We start from the raw sequence: 18,059 nt of genomic DNA on the forward strand, positions 1-18,059 counted from the left end.
CTAAATCAGAGTATTGCAATGACTTAAAATAGACCATACTGTTTAAATAAATATTATTTAAAAAAAAAAAGATTTATTTAATATGATTAATTAGTCTTATTCTTTGAGATAGTGAGCATAGTGAGACGAATATGGCAATATATATTGAGAGCTGCAACTATTCTCATATAAAATCAAATTTGTTTTCTAAGTAAGAAGTTTCACACCAAACTTTTCTCACTAATAATAAATGCAAAGCTTTCTTCGTTAATTTCTCCTTTTTTCACATAGCAACGGAGCAGTCGATCGACATAATTTCTTACCGGATACATTTCCTTGTTATCTCGAAAACTAATGGAACGAAGCAGCTACCATTGAAAACTTGTAACGACTTTTTTCTATCTCTAAACTAGGAGAAAGAAGTGCGTTTATTGGTACGTATTATATTCAGAACACCGCCCTTCTAGGGATATTCCTTTACCTGATTTGATTGGAAATTAATATTTCGATATCCGATCCAATCTCGTCGATTCCATTTTACAGCGGCGTGAAGTATATTGATAACATGTAGATTAATTCCATAGTTATCTAAGAATTTAAACGTTATTAGGAGAAATAAATAATAATAAACATTCAATACATTTCAAGGGTTACCATAATTAAAACATTAATCTCGGTACCAAATCTGTAGCTTAATAGTTTTAGTATTGAATATGTGATATATATTTATTAAATAAACAAATATGTTATGCGTGGTAAGACTTAAGTAACTGTTAATAACCTGCTTTTGTACGCATTATGTGGAATTATCTAGAAACAATAAAACAAATCAATTTTTATTTTACTCAAGCGGGCCGCTACCTTTAACTTGAGTCAGGATATAAAATTATATTGTAAGTACAACCCTGCTGTACAGTATATGTAATATTATATCACCTTACTTTAAATACATGTATGAATTAATTACATATGAATACTAAATTTTTTTTTGTGATATAGGTATATATTGATTTATATAAAAAAATATCATGGAAATAATTTGGAATTGGAATATGGAAATTCGATATTCTCCATACTTTGACTTTTCGTCGATTTTATTCGGAAAGGAAAATGGCCATCTGACGGTAAGTGGTCACCACGACTCATAGACTTGGGCGCTGTAAGAAATCATCGCTTACTTTGCAAACCGGAACAAGACAATACAAAATAATACTCTTTGGTTATGGAATATCAAAGACCTACTAAGTAAACTTGTGAGGTTTAATCTTGGTTCGATATTTCAATAAAATATTAATAAAATTTTATCCTAGTAGTATGGATATTAAATTTTTATTATAATTAACTATTTTTCTGAATAGTTTTGATAACAATTTTATTGAAACTTAGAGTTTGTATCATTATCCTATTTAATAAGGTATCATTTTTAATAAGACCAAGATCTGTTATAATTGGTGGATTATAGATAAGAGCTTTAAATGGAGTAGAAAAAAGAGGATTTGATTTGATTTGGGGGACTTGGGTAAATTCAAAAAAAACTATCTTATAATAAGATTGGACTTTTAGGATGAGCGCAAAGTTGAATAATTAGCTTAAACGGGACCTAAGAATATGAAAAGATAACTGTAATCAATTTATCACGAAATGGTCGCATAAAAATTGTCATCTCCGTTGAAGCAGGAGATCAACACATTAACTTTCAAGGCGTTAGTGAGAGAAATCTTCATAGCTAATAAAATTATTCTGAAACATTTATATAAACACTGTCGCGGGGACAAAAAAAAACTTTTGTTGGTTAAGCAAATTTAATTGAGAAAAAAAAAAATATTTTATAAAATAATCTGATAAACAAAATGATTTTAATTTACATAAAAAATAATCATCAGGGGTGAGGTCGTTGACGGTATCTGGTCATGAACATCAACAATTTAAAGCTAATATTAATGTGTAGGCATCTTTAAATTAAGAACGGATAAAGCAAGCAGGATAGCTCAAACCCACGAATGAAATGCATCAATAAAAGCTGTGCAACCAAAAGCAGCAGAAGCAGCGGTAGCAGCACTGGACATGCAGCAATTCCTCGGACGAAGCAGATGCTCGAACTCAGCAACAACCCTCAGCTGAGTCCGCTCAGCAACGCCGTAGTACTTCAGAATATACTTTATTTAAAAGTATATATGTATATAAATACATATAAAAAAAAACACTCCCTGTGAACAAAACAACTTATTACCTATCTTGCATAAGCACTAAGAAGGTCCTAAGAATGCCTTAGACACAGGTACAAGCAATAAAGAGTTATTAAAATTCAACAATAACTCATAAGATTGAAGCTATTGAATTGGATATTTAAAGCGTCAAAAATGTACAAATTATTGCTTAATTTGCAATAACACAAAACGGAAAAGCAAGAACTATATTTATATTTACGAAATAGTGCCTCTAAATGATTTAAATCACTATAGGATTCGACTTAGGTCATCCAATACATGGACAAGGTCTATGTTCAGTTTTTGAGTAAAATATGAAGAAATTAATATAAATAATTACTGAGCCATATAGGATATTGATTAACAAAGGTAATTAATGCATGAACTCACCTCAGGAGTGTTTAAATAAATAGATATTCGGCAACGCCTGTCAAATAATGCACGTGGCCGGTATTTAATGACGACTGGAATTGAACGAAAAATATGATTAAATATCATTCTAAAAACCACTAATGTGCCTCGATTAAGCAAATATAAATTGTTTTACTTACGGTTTAGTAGCCTAAACCTCTCAAATATATATAATATAATAAGCTTGACGACGTAGGTAACCCTCCGTTTACGTAAGTATATAATTCGTGTATAATCTGAAACGAATGCAAAACCAATATACGAAATGTAGAAACAATATATGAAATTCCAATATTTCAGAATATTCGCTGAATATACTCACGAGTAAAAAAGAATATATCGTTTTAAAACACACAAGTGTCGGTATGCGACCGGCGCCTGCACAACGATAGAATGACGACGCAGAAAACGCAGTGTTGCCGTTCCACGAAATTGACAGATAATAAAGACAACGACGGTTACGGTTCAAAAATCGAAGTTTTGTTTTAAAACCGATAAATATTTCTAAAATAAATACTATAATTTATTAGAAATAAAATATTGAAAAATTAAAATTTTTAGGGTTACAGTACCCTCTTCCCCTGTTAAAGAATTCACGCAGGGAATTCGTCGGATGCCCTCATCCGCTTCATCACCACAGTGTAAACTGAAAAAAAAAAGGAATAAAACACAACATCTTCGAACATCAACATGGAATTGATAATTCCACAAAATCTTCAAACATCAACATTAATAATTCCATAACATCAACCAACTGAAACAAGTATAAATTCGAAATTCGCTAACGGACTGCGTAACAGAGTGAATTCAACTTAGCCTAAGCACAAGAATAAGAATAAGAACTGAAAACAACAAGCATGTTTGCAGTCTTAAGCAAAACTCTAAATATATCACTTTGTAACTGTGAACAAGTCTATACATGTAAACAGTTCAAAAGCAAAACTTACACTACAGACAAATACAACCTAAATTAAAAAAAAACAAATTAAAATATGCTAGTCTTCTACACTACAGCAATTTACTTATAAATCTAACAGTTCTACTGATGGTTCCATAACTCACTGCTAGTGAACCATAATCACTTAATTCAGAATAACCTAATAAAACAAAAAAACTTACTGCACTATATTCATAGTAACAAAACCTAAAAACAATTCAAACCATTCCAAAGAAACCATTCATCAGGGCAAATCTTACACACTAAAATAATCTTTACAGCCCGGATTAATTTTACAGCAACTAATCCTAAAGACAATTCAAACCATTCCAAAGAACCAATCGTCAGGGCAGATGTTACACACTAAATAAAACTCTGCGGCCCGGACTATTTTACACTAACGAAACCTAAAGACAATTCAAACCATTCTAAAGAAGCCAAACGTCAGGGCAGATGTCACACTCTGAATAAAACTCTGCGGCCCGGACTATTTTACACTAACGGAACCTAAAGACAATTCAAACCATTCTAAAGAAGCCAAACGTCAGGGCAGATGTTACACTCCGAATAAACTCAGCGGCCCGGACTATTTTACACTAACGAAACCTAAAGACAATTCAAACCATTCTAAAGAAACCAAACGTCAGGGCAGATGTTACACACCAAATTAAGCTCTGCGGCCCGGACTATTTTTATAAATCTACTACTCAAAATAATAAAAACGAAACAACTAATCAACTACATCGGCACACTTAAAATCTTTTATATGCCACTTCCCAAGGTATTTTCCCTTATCATCTTCTAGCTCATACACTAAAGGAGATAATTTACGAATAACTTTACATCGTTCATACTTAGGAGCTAGCTTAGCGGAAAAATATTTCGGAGCTGAACTTTGTTTGTATGTTCGTTTCCAAACAAAGTCACCAACCTTAAAACTAATATCCCTACGACGCTTATTATAATATTTAACGTTTTTATCATGAGCTTTCTTCAACTCATTTTTAACATTAGCAAAAACATCTTTTAAACTACACAACTTATCAACATAATCGTTACGCGAACCAAAAGTCAAACTGTCTAGTTCAGAAAAATCTGAATAAACTTGACCATCAACAATAGCTTCACGACCGTGAACTAACATAAATGGAGTAAATGAAGTAACATCGTTCACTGAAGTATTAATCGAAAATTGAATTTTCGGTATATTGACATCCCATGTACGATGATCAGAACCAACCAAAGAAGAAACAGCAGTCATAACTGTACGGTTATAACGCTCAACAGTATTGTACTGTGGACAATACACAGGACCTAAATGAATTTGCGGAATATTATATTTATTAAGTAACGATTGTAATTCATTACCTACAAACTGCGAACCATTATCAGCAATTACTGTTTGGGGAATACCATGGAAAAACCGTCTATAATACGAAGCTGTTCCCAGAAATCTCTTAACATCTTTACGACAAGTAGGAGTTGGAAAATCTATAATTGACTTAATCTTGTCGGGATCAGTTCTTAAACCTTGTTCGTCAACAACATAACCTAAATACTTTAATTTCTTACGAAAGAAACAACACTTGTTTAAATTTATGGTCAAATTACCAGATTTTAAACGATCAAAAACCTTTTTTAAAAGACTGATGTGTTCCTCAAACGACTAATAACAATAATATCATCTAAATAAATGAAAAGTTTACCATGAAATTCTGGACCAAACAAACGATCCATTAACCTTTGCTGAGTAGCAGGAGCAGAAGTTAAACCAAAACACATAACTTTAAATTGAAACAATCCACGATTCGGGACAGTAAAAGCCGTTTTTTCTTTTGAGGCTAAATCTAGAGGAATCTGCCAGAAACTCGATTTTAAATCAATAGACGAAAGATAACGAGAATCGCGTAAATTATCTAAAATATATGTTATATAAGGAAGAGGATATGCATCATGCTTAGAAACTGCGTTCAACTTTCTACTGTCTAAACAAAAGCGTAATGTTCCATCAGATTTAGGAGCCATTGTAATTGGATTATTCCACGGACTGTTACTCCTTTCTACCACATCCATAGCTAGCATTTCATCTAATTGACGATTCAACTCGGCAAGCTTCTCTTGTGACATCATATAATATCTTTGCTTGATGGGCGCAGCGTCTCCTGTATCAATCTTATGAGTTATAAGATGTGTTCTACCTAAACCCTTCTTCTCCGACGAAATATCTTCAAACATTTTATAAACCATATTGGCCTCATGCTTCTGTTCTTCAGACAAGGACTCAAACGGGTGTAAACAATTAACAGCAGACACAGCAAAATCCTTTGCAGCACAAAAAGAAACAAGACAGTCCTTCTCCAACAAAGCTAATACATCCGGCGCTATATTAAATACTTTCCAAAAATTAATTCCAAATATCAAAGAAGATGATACTTCGGGTATCACATAAAATTTAACAATACGTGTCACATTGTTAACGGTGACGGGCAAAAACATATAACCGGCAACATCTGAATTGGAACCATTTGCCGTAACAATACTCTGCAAATCATCCGAAGGATGTAAAGTACCTAAGCCAGAAAAATAATCAACCGCACTGCCTCCTATTATAGAAATTTCAGAACCTGAATCCAACAAACCAGAAACAGATAAGTCATAAATTTTAACTTTAAGATAAGGTCTAACGCTAGAATCATTGGGTAATGAATTAAGGACTGCCGACACTTTAGTTCGATAAGAATTGAAAAATAATTTTACTACACTACACCAATCTTTCCAATCCTTTTCATCGAAATTAGGATGACAGCCCTTCCTTACAAGTTTTTTAAATTGTTAGAATTACATTTGGGACAGGTCTTAATCGTCTTCCCGTTCTCTCCGCAACGAAAACAAACAACCTTAGGTGGAGATTTACAATTAGACAAAGCATGTCCCTCCGTACGACATCTAACACAAAACTTTTTAACCACTGAAGTAGCAGCACATGATTTAGATTTTGAGCAACCCTTGTAAGCTAAATCAGGAGCTACCATTTTGTCAGACATACGCGGCGGTTCAACAAAAGCATCTGCACGGTTTTTCGCATGTTCCAAATGACGGCAGTACTTCTTCAAATCAGTCCAACTATTAATCTCAGTAAAGTATAATTGGTTGGTATAAAAAGGTCTGATGTTATTTTTGACAATTTCTAATTTTTCTACTTCAGTGAGCGGCTTTCTTAATCGTGAAAAATAATTTTGCATTATACTAAGGTATACAACAATCCCCTCATCAATTCCCTGAGTCCTAGAACGAATCTCATCCAACACTTTTCTATCAAAATCAGGTGGTAAAAAATCCTCCAGTAGCAAGTCTTTCAACTCTGACCACGAAGTAACAGTGCCACAAATTCCTCTAAACCAAGACAAACCACTATCTTCAAACAAATCAACAGCTGAATTAAAAAGTTGATCAAAAGATATACCACGAGCCTTACATAACTCCTCCACGCGTTGTATAAAAGCAACAACACACGACTTACCATTAAATTTTAAATTAAGTGAATTAACATTTACGGAACGACTACAAGAAAGATTTACTTGAGGTGTAATCATATTCTCGGTATGACCAACTACATTTTCAGAATCAAAATATTTTGCATGATCTTCTTCAGATGGAAAATACTTATTTTCTACTTCTTGACTACTTTTGAAAATGGTGTATAATTTGTTAAATTTACGTGTTATATTATTTAACATAGAACTACATTCAATTTTTGCCAACTCATCCTTCTCATTAACTGGAGTTAATCTACCTAACCTATGATAAATATGATTACCCAAAGCGTTAATTCTATTCAAGGTCTTAAGTTGTAAAGGCGACTTTGAAGTGGTAAGACTAAACAATTCTTTTAATTTTAAAGAAATGATTTGTAACTCCGAAGAGACATCACCGTCATAATCAATAATTTCGTCAGTTAGAACTTCCTTAGAAAGCTTGCGAATTTGTGAACGCAATTCATCTACAGTATCAGCTGGAGTACCACCACGTATTTCAATCTCATAAACTAATTCGTCCTTGTGTAATAAATTAAAATTAATGGGGCGATCTTCCATGGTAAAGCAGTATTATATAAATGCAATGTACAATGCAATAAGCCAAAAGCAAGATCAAATGTAATATAGTAAATGTTTAAATGAAATTATTATGACCAGAAACCGCAACACTTATGAATAATTTTCAGTTAGACTTAAAATAAACTAATAAGCTTATCTTAAAATTAACTTAAATTAACATAGATACAAATATTAATAAATATCTTATATTATAACAAAAGCAATATTATTCAAGAAAGAATGTAAAGAATAAGATTGTTGTATGCAATTAAGTTATAAAAGCCAACTCAAATAAGTTTAGAAAAAAATTCAAAATAAATTTCTAAGTTCATGACCAAAATTTTTGGGAGCAAAAAGATCACAAAAATGCCTAAAATACCGTCAAAAGCCCCACGTTGGGCGCCAAATTGTCGCGGGGACAAAAAAAAACTTTTGTTGGTTAAGCAAATTTAATTGAGAAAAAAAAAATATTTTATAAAATAATCTGATAAACAAAATGATTTTAATTTACATAAAAAATAATCATCAGGGGTGAGGTCGTTGACGGTATCTGGTCATGAACATCAACAATTTAAAGCTAATATTAATGTGTAGGCATCTTTAAATTAAGAACGGATAAAGCAAGCAGGATAGCTCAAACCCACGAATGAAATGCATCAATAAAAGCTGTGCAACCAAAAGCAGCAGAAGCAGCGGTAGCAGCACTGGACATGCAGCAATTCCTCGGACGAAGCAGATGCTCGAACTCAGCAACAACCCTCAGCTGAGTCCGCTCAGCAACGCCGTAGTACTTCAGAATATACTTTATTTAAAAGTATATATGTATATAAATACATATAAAAAAAAACACTCCCTGTGAACAAAACAACTTATTACCTATCTTGCATAAGCACTAAGAAGGTCCTAAGAATGCCTTAGACACAGGTACAAGCAATAAAGAGTTATTAAAATTCAACAATAACTCATAAGATTGAAGCTATTGAATTGGATATTTAAAGCGTCAAAAATGTACAAATTATTGCTTAATTTGCAATAACACAAAACGGAAAAGCAAGAACTATATTTATATTTACGAAATAGTGCCTCTAAATGATTTAAATCACTATAGAATTCGACTTAGGTCATCCAATACATGGACAAGGTCTATGTTCAGTTTTTGAGTAAAATATGAAGAAATTAATATAAATAATTACTGAGCCATGTAGGATATTGATTAACAAAGGTAATTAATGCATGAACTCACCTCAGGAGTGTTTAAATAAATAGATATTCGGCAACGCCTGTCAAATAATGCACGTGGCCGGTATTTAATGACGACTGGAATTGAACGAAAAATATGATTAAATATCATTCTAAAAACCACTAATGTGCCTCGATTAAGCAAATATAAATTGTTTTACTTACGGTTTAGTAGCCTAAACCTCTCAAATATATATAATATAATAAGCTTGACGACGTAGGTAACCCTCCGTTTACGTAAGTATATAATTCGTGTATAATCTGAGGGCTTAGCCAAGTTGACATTCTACAATCGTAATCGCTAATAGAAAACTAAACAAATGTATGGGCATGACGTCATCTCAACGCTAAGTCACGTGGTCAAAACAAACGAATAGAAAAGTCGTAGACAAGTTGACAATCGTTCAAAACTTCAAAGTGATAGAATTGAATGTAATCGTTTCTACAACGATAATCGCTAACTCCATACAAAATGGTAGCCAAGTTGCAGTTTTGACAAGCGCGGACGAAAAGATTTCGAAGATTTTGATCGATAACTAAGCGATCTTTAAGACCCAATAGTTAACGCTAAAAAAATGGCGTCTTATATGATGACCGACAAGTGTTTTGTTTATTAAACCTAATTTTAAAACATTTTTACCTTTTTAATGCATACTTTAAATATATTGTGGTGCTCGTAATGAAAAAGTGCGGCTTAGGCGCAAAAAAAAAACATAAATCATCAGTGCAAGATGAAAATACTTTCGGCTAGATAAAACTATTTTCGAAGCCCTTTGTCGTGAACGATACGACACAAGATTTCGTTAAAAGGAACAAAAGAGATTCCTTCTAAAGTTAAGGTAAGTGATTCATAATCTGACTGATATTTTTTTATAATTATTATGGACTATCAGCAGTCGCAACACTTACTCATGTAATAATGAACTCATTCACACTTAACATAATGTGTGCGACATATTATTAAGTATATATTTATATATATTATTCTATATATATTATTCTATCTTGTGTACATAAATATATAATAATAATATCATAAATACCAAAAAATACTAAATATTGCAATATTAAATATTCTATAATATAGTATATCGTATTATTGGACATGTCTATCATAAATTTAATTTCCTTAATTTTTGTGTTTTTGTAGGTGCTGTGCACTTTTAGTTTCCTAACTAAAGGATCAGCGAAATGATGGTGTCAATCATCTTGCCCAATGGATTATGCATGCATTAGAAGTTTTTAATGCTTTGAACCACTGCTATCATAGAAAAATGGATCATATATAGGAAAACTCAACAAGATACAGCATTTATAAGGGTAAATATTAAACATTACAATATTTAAATTATCAGGTGCATTTAATAAACATAACATTTTAATTTACAAGGTTACTAAGAAGCTTTGACTCTTCCGGTTTAATTCATCCAATCTATAGCAGTTTACTTGTGACTAACTAAAATTTTAAACTATTTTTCAGGTGAGTCTGGATATCCACAACACCCTTGGCCGATGACAACTATCCTCAATGCCGTTCATGACTTTAGGGAAGATACACTCAAATGCATGTGCAAGCTCAAGAGTGCTGTTTTGTATTATTCAAAGCACAGTGGAGATCTTTGCTTTAGAGACAGGGTTCTTCACTATTGTCCTCATGTAGCTATCAAAATTTAAAATGGCATGTTGTGTATTATAAGATATAGCTTTGCAACCTAGTCTTACCACCACCCCAACCACTTACCGCTGCATATGATAATGGAGATGATAAAATTATGCAAGATCCCACACTCATTGCCTTTGTAGGTAACCAAAGTGAATCTTAAGAATAGCCATGCTAAGTTGTTTATTGAATAGGATATAGTTAGTTTATTTAACCTCTAATATGATTTTATATTACATTTCCTAATTACAAATTAACTTTTTATGTACTTTTTATTTAATTAATCTTATCTAAATAATAAGTTATTCATTGTATTTATTAATAATAAGTATAGTGATTGTATTTTAAACAGGTCCAGTTTTTATTTTGAATGTAATGTATTTAATAATAAAAGAAATTTATTATTACAACCAATTTTTTTATTATATAAATGAAAACATTTACATTTATAATCAAACAAAATCCATTATTAAAAAATATATATATAATTTAGTAGAGGTATGTACATAAGGACAAAAATAAAAAACTGCAGGTGAAATAGGATTTCTTATATATTACAAAAAAGAATTTCACGAATTAAAAAATCAAAAAACAAAGCAAGAAACTCATAACTGGTTGATTACAATGAAGTCAATTAATGATAATAATAGAAAACTGTAAAATGATAATTTTACAGTGGTTTTTATGCCATAAGGTTTTTCCACATTTTTTCTTTTAGCTTTATTACTACTCCACACACATGAAGCTTAATAATTCTTCTAATTCCAGCCACAGTCAGTCTGTTTTAATTCGGCCTTGAGTCTCTTGCTGGGGCCTCGTTATATTGCCATAACTAGAACAAGTTAAAACTATTAGAAAAGTAAAGGGTATATTGAATAAGTAAAAAATAAAATACAATTATGTTTTGTTTGTTTCGTAAATGGTAATATTAGTTCATGACGCATATCACATCATTGTTTATGTTTCAAACTTTCAAGTGTTAAGATATTAGAAATTTTCAAATAAAGAAAGATATTTATGAAATAACTAATAATTATCGTACCTTTTCATGAATTCCAATAAAGCTGCAAATTCTTCTGGGCTTGGCTTAAGATTTATATTCCATTCTATAAAAGTTATCACACCATTTACGGTATCTTTTATCCTTAAGCAAGATAATAATATATAATTTCGAGTCACAGTAATGTTAAATTACGTTCCGCAATGGAAAATTGTCATAAAGGAATTACTAATTACATGCTACTTCATTTACTTATTATATCACAAATTCTTCCAAATTTCAAATTAAAACAAGAGTTTATCTTGCGTATAAAGTTTACAAATGCAACTTAGATGTTAATTTGACGTTAGTAAGAACGCTAACCATAGATTAAAGTGTAGGTTTTTTCTAAGTTCATTGTAGAATGAGCGACCGACTCAGTCGTGTCAATTTGGCTAGCAACTTATCGTTTTCTATAATCGCTTACGCCGAAGCGTTAACGATTGTAGAAAGAGATTCGATACGAAACGAATGTAACTTGGCTAGGCCCTCTGAAACGAATGCAAAACCAATATACGAAATGTAGAAACAATATATGAAATTCCAATATTTCAGAATATTCGCTGAATATACTCACGAGTAAAAAAGAATATATCGTTTTAAAACACACAAGTGTCGGTATGCGACCGGCGCCTGCACAACGATAGAATGACGACGCAGAAAACGCAGTGTTGCCGTTCCACGAAATTGACAGATAATAAAGACAACGACGGTTACGGTTCAAAAATCGAAGTTTTGTTTTAAAACCGATAAATATTTATAAAATAAATACTATAATTTATTAGAAATAAAATATTGAAAAATTAAAATTTTTAGGGTTACAACACATAACCCTCTAAATATACAAACACTGTAGAAAATTTACTGTTTTTTTTAAGTGAAGTTCCATATATGTACGTTTACAATTTGGTTCCGAGTTGGGTAACTTAGACTATCTATAAAGCTTTCAATGTATATAGCTATCAATATATTATAATGAATTTTGTCGTATATAATATTTATCATTTAGGTAAGGTTTTGTAAAATTATATTAGTATTAAATTTAATTTAATAATTAAAATTGCTGTGATCCTTTTTTACTGGTGGATGTTACTATTGTTTGAGAAAAATAAGCTTTTACATGAAATGAAACTATTGGACCAATTGAAAATTCTTGCGTAAAATAAATTAGCTGAAAGTTTTATTTTAAAATATTTTTCGGAAATTTTCTTTCACATATGCATACGAATACACAATAATGTTGAGCATGAAACGAATAATATAACAAAAGAAATAAATACACATTTATATTCAATACAAATAATAAAAGAACTACATTCACGTCTAATTTGTCATTTACTTAATGCTTGATCAAGCAGGCTTAGAAATCGTCTGTCAGAGGTCAACGCACTAATAGGTATTGTGAGATCTGACAGACATCGGTAAAATCTTAGGAGAAATTCAATATGAAACCTCAGACCCTCATCACGTAGGTATGAGGGTAGGTTCACAATTTCGGCTCAATTTACACTGAAATCGGAGTAAGAAGTTTGACCTTTTTTATCATACCGATGTCATTGTTCAATGAGGGAATGGCCTATTTATTCATTCAATATTTAATACGCCAACGCAAACAGTGTTAATTTTAATTTAACAATAAGTAGCGACCCACTCGGTTTCGATTTTAAGCAATACAACATTCTGTTGTATATTTAGTATCAATGCTGATACTAAATATGCTGCAAAATATCTTTATATAAGACGTTCACAGTTTCTTTTTTGTCATTGGACAATACAAACGGCTATGTCACTTCATTTTAAATTTGTAATATCAACGAAAATAATCGTTACAATTATATGCTGCACAGGGTCATAGTGACCACATTAAATGCACTATGTACTTAAATTACTTAATTGTTTTTGGATTAATACCGTCTTACTCAAAACATTTAAAAAAGTAAAGGATAAAAATTGGTTATTGTTGATTCTCTATAAGAGATAGACATATATCCCCTTGAATTATTTCAACTATATAAAAATATATATGTAAGTTTTTATTACTCACAAAAAAAAGTGCAGCTTAGTCTATATTTTAAATACGAATTCGCAGTAATGGCTCGGATATAATTTAAGAGGTATTTCAAAATGATTGAAGCTTAGTTAAGCACAATGTATATGTAATTTTAGCTAAAAGCTATTAAATATTTTGAGTAATACCATTTTTTTAACTGCCTTTTATAATTTATTTTCTAAACCAAAAATTGAATTATAATAGGTGTTTTGCTGGGGTAGGTATGGGAAGAGATTTCCGATATAAAGCGGATATTGGACCGGTGGTTACTGTACGAACCATAATAAAAGTATATTTATTTGTATACTACTATATTAAATCTATGGTTTATATGTTATAAAAATCTCCTGGGAATTAACTCGTAGCTGTACAAAATCACCGGGATTGTTTCACATTATATATAGTCATACATGGTTGGGGATACTAAGCCTTTCGCAATCACTGTAGGGGTCCACCAGGGCTCGGCTCTTAGCCCGTTCTTATTCAACATAGTTTTAGATGTTGTCTCGACATTCGTCCAGGACCAGCCGCCATGGTTGATGATGTACTCGTATGCTGTAGACATAGCGCTTGTTAATGAAAGTCGGCTGGAGAAATGTACCCTTGAGAACGGCTGTCTCCAACTGAATATGGCGAAGACCGTGTACATGGCTTGCGGGAGATCGGACACTAGCACCATTTAAATAGGGCTTCAACCAGCCGTTAAGTCGGAGAAGTTTAGGTACCTTGGATCCATCTTACACGAGTCCGGAAGCATCGATCACGACGTCCAAGCCCGTATAAGCGCTGCTTGGGCCAAATGGCGGGAAATCACGGGTGTGGACTGTGAACGTAGAATACCGCCCAAGCTCAAAGGGCAAATATACAAGAGCATCATTCGACCGGTCCTTCTATACGGAACTGAGTGCTGGTCAGCACTATCTCGCCACAATCAGGACCTACACGTTATGGCGATGAAAATGCTGAGGTGGATGTGTTCCGTAACGCGGACTGACCGCATACGAAACTCGTACATCAAAGCAGTCTCGGGGTCCGTGACGTAGTGGATAAGCTCCAAGAGCGTCGTCTGAGGTGGTATGGTCAAGTCGCGCGGCGACCTAAGGACTATGTCGGGAGAAAGTGCCTTGATCAAATCAAATCAAATCAAAATAAACTTTATTCAAGTGGGCTTTTACAAGCACTTTTGAATCGTCATTTAACAATTAAGTGAAGCTACCACCGGTTCGGAAAGTAGTTTCTACCGAGAAGAATCGGCAAGAAACTCAGTAGTTACTCTTTTTCAACATTTAAAAAATACAAAGTCATGTTAGTTAATACAATTATTAAAATTAACATATCCTGCGTGGAAGTCAACAGGTATTAATTCCACGCTTTTTATCATCTACAAAATCTTGTATCGAGTAATACCAATGTATTTTTTATAAACGCTTTGAATTTACGAAGAGGCAAAGTTAAAAATGTCCGGAATTTTATTATAAAAACGGATACCTTGCTCCAAGAAAGATTTATTGACTTAGCAGAGTCGGAAACTTTGCGTTATAAGCTTATCCTTACTCCTAGTACATATACAATGATTATCACTGATTTTATCAAAGTGATCAATGTTACTGTGCATATACATAATATTATTGTAAATATATTGCGACGCAACAGTGAGTATTCCTACTTTGTTAAAAACATCCCGAAGAGAGTCTCTAGCTCCTAGTCTCCAAGTTTATAAATGATATAATTGTACCTGGAAATAGGCCTCGGGACACCCAAGGAAGCTATGGCTGGATGTCGTGAAGCAAGACATGAGAGCCAATGGACTCATAGAGAATTATATTAAAGACAGTGCAAAGTGGAGTAGACTTAGTCGGAAGGCAGACCCTGGATATAGCCGGGATTAATAAATGCCAGGCAGAAGAAGAAGAAGTCGTACATGGTCATGAGTTTTGATGGTCAACAGGGACAGCTAATGGTAAGTGGTCACCACTGCCCGTTTCATCATTTCTTACTTAAGTAATGGACCATCAGCCATTGGAACTGAGACATTATGAAGTATTACTGCTTGGTGGTAGAATATATCATAAGTGGGTGGTACCTTCCCAGACGGGCTTTCATAAGGCCCTTTTTGGTTGACGCAGGGTAAATCTTCATTCCCTTACCCGACTTCTAGGGGAGGTCGGGTTATGTGAGGTTGTACTGACTAAAAACCCCCGCGATGGCCACCATCAGAACGGAAACGGAGAGACTGAGGGATCACTTTCCCAGCAGGTCTTGCATAAGTCCCTACTAGTGAATAAAGTATTAATCATTTTAGTTATATATGAAAAAAATATAAAAAAACCATTTAATATATATTTTTAATAAATAGTAGTTCCTTATGTTAACAATACAAACTAACAAAGACTTACAAAATAACTGAATAATAAATTATGTAACGAATGAATTACTCAGTACAAGGAATGTAAAAGTTGTGACCTCAGAATCTGGCTTGGCTTATCTGGTTACCTGGAATAATAATAAAGGAAGAAACTATTTTACCTTTATTTATTTTTACAGGAATCTTTTATAAGATTCCGCGTAAAAATATTCGAGTAAAAACAAATATTTTATCGTTTAAAAAATAGTTTTATATTTATATCATATAGACCTCTATATTTATCTCATATAGAAAATATGAGAATGCGGTTGTGAAATAAATTGCAGAGGCTTAATTTAAAAAGATAACGGTATTCTGTACATTCCGATTAAGTATGATTGCAAAGAGGTTTACAACGTGATGGTAGAGGTTGATTAAGAGATATACAAAAACAACAACAAAAACAACAGCCGATAAATTTCCCACTGCTAGGCTAAGGCTCCTCTCTCTTGGAGGAGAATGTTCCGCGCTTATTATGGTTGGTAGAATACACAAGTGGCAGAAATTCATTAAAACTAGACACATGCAAGTTTCCTCACAAGAGTTATTAACATAAATTAATTACATGAACATTCAGTGGTGCTTGGCTTGCCTGGGTTTGAACCCGCAATTATGGGTTAAGATGTACGCGTTCTAACCACTGGTATATCTCGGCTCTAAGAAGAATATTCATTGCTTCTATAACAATCATATAGAGCTGATGTTGCCAGTCCAACAATATAAAATTCAGTTAATACTAGAAACGAATATAATGTTTATTCTTCTAGCTATCACGTTCAATCAAAGTAAGTTCTTCAAATTGATATATCTATTTCATTTCTATGTGGAGTTTGGTAAAATAAAATGCTCTTAAACATCTAGGATTAATAACAAATATATTTTCATTTATATTCACTCAGTTACATGAACTTTGATTCTGTATAAAAGCGTTCTAAACACCCAATTTCTTTTATCGAGTCTCATGAACATAATTCATATAATTTTTTTTCGTTGAAGTTGCAATATAACCACATAAGATAAAGTTGACCTAAGAATAACTTCGAATCAATAAATCACGCTCGTTTTCGACTTCTTCGTATAATAGTGCGTCACACATCGATTATTCGAAGGATATAAATTACAGAGTTATACCCGAAGTGGACTTGTTATTACGTGAAAATCTGTAAGGGAAGCATTTGGCTAGATTTATTCGAGTACTTTATCGTTTGCAGGTCGCTTGGCGTTATTAAACACGGGGTAAGGGTATCAGGCTCAGCGCTTACACGGATTTCTTTTATTGGTAAAGGTGTTTTGATTGTATTTTAGGCTTTACGCTTAAGCGCTGTACGCTTTATGGTATAATTGTATTCCAAACATTTTAAATAGTATTATAGTTAACATAAAACTTGTTGCGTGTTTCGGCCGATAAGTTAAGATAGTTGCGTTTTACAACTGAACTTTTTCGCAAAACCAATTCGCGGCTACGTAAATCTGATATCAAAGTTTAGGCATATTTAGTGGTTGCGCCACACGCGAATGAAATCAATCACAGTGATCGATCTACAACACATTGCCAAAAATGTGAATTGAGAGATGTAGTTGTGAAACTTGATTTATATTCGACTGCAAATTAAGAATCGATTACTCCTCAACTCGATAAGTACATTCACGTTCGAATCGTATATTTACGTCGGCAAAACGAATTCTGATTACTTTCTTCGATTAACTTCATTTTTACGAGTTTTAACTTTACGTGTTATGGACTAAGCTTAAATCACCAGTTGCTTACCTCGCTTTTTCATTACATTTACGTACTTGAAGTATTTAAATGGTATTACGAAAATTAGAGAGGAAAGTAAAATTAAATGTTAAAAAGTTTCAGCTAAATTAAATTTACAGCAATTTTGAAATGGATTTCAATTTGATGTAAGCTTTATTTGCAGGCTCTACAGTTTTCAATGTGTGTGATTTGATTGAAATGAAATTTAATTTAACGTTAGATTGTATTAATTTTCTAAAGTTTCACGGGCACAATTAACACACGCTCGAAATTAGATTCT

At 32.6% G+C, this 18,059-nt stretch overlaps 2 long non-coding RNA genes across 2 annotated transcripts; one reads left to right on the top strand and one right to left on the bottom strand.

The window, feature by feature from the left end:
• The first annotated feature begins 9,130 nt into the window (after positions 1-9,130).
• Positions 9,131-10,868, top strand: LOC124535719. The gene is made up of 3 exons (XR_006966830.1): positions 9,131-9,706; positions 10,018-10,187; positions 10,348-10,868. It is a non-coding gene; the product is annotated as an uncharacterized LOC124535719 (long non-coding RNA).
• A 360-nt stretch (positions 10,869-11,228) lies between these two features.
• Positions 11,229-11,676, bottom strand: LOC124535718. The gene is made up of 2 exons (XR_006966829.1): positions 11,570-11,676; positions 11,229-11,359 (listed from the first exon to the last, which is right to left on the bottom strand). It is a non-coding gene; the product is annotated as an uncharacterized LOC124535718 (long non-coding RNA).
• Between the last annotated feature and the right edge of the window lie 6,383 nt (positions 11,677-18,059).

The sequence above is a fragment of the Vanessa cardui genome, chromosome 15, assembly GCF_905220365.1.
Source record: "Vanessa cardui chromosome 15, ilVanCard2.1, whole genome shotgun sequence".
NCBI classification, from domain to species: domain Eukaryota; kingdom Metazoa; phylum Arthropoda; class Insecta; order Lepidoptera; family Nymphalidae; genus Vanessa; species Vanessa cardui.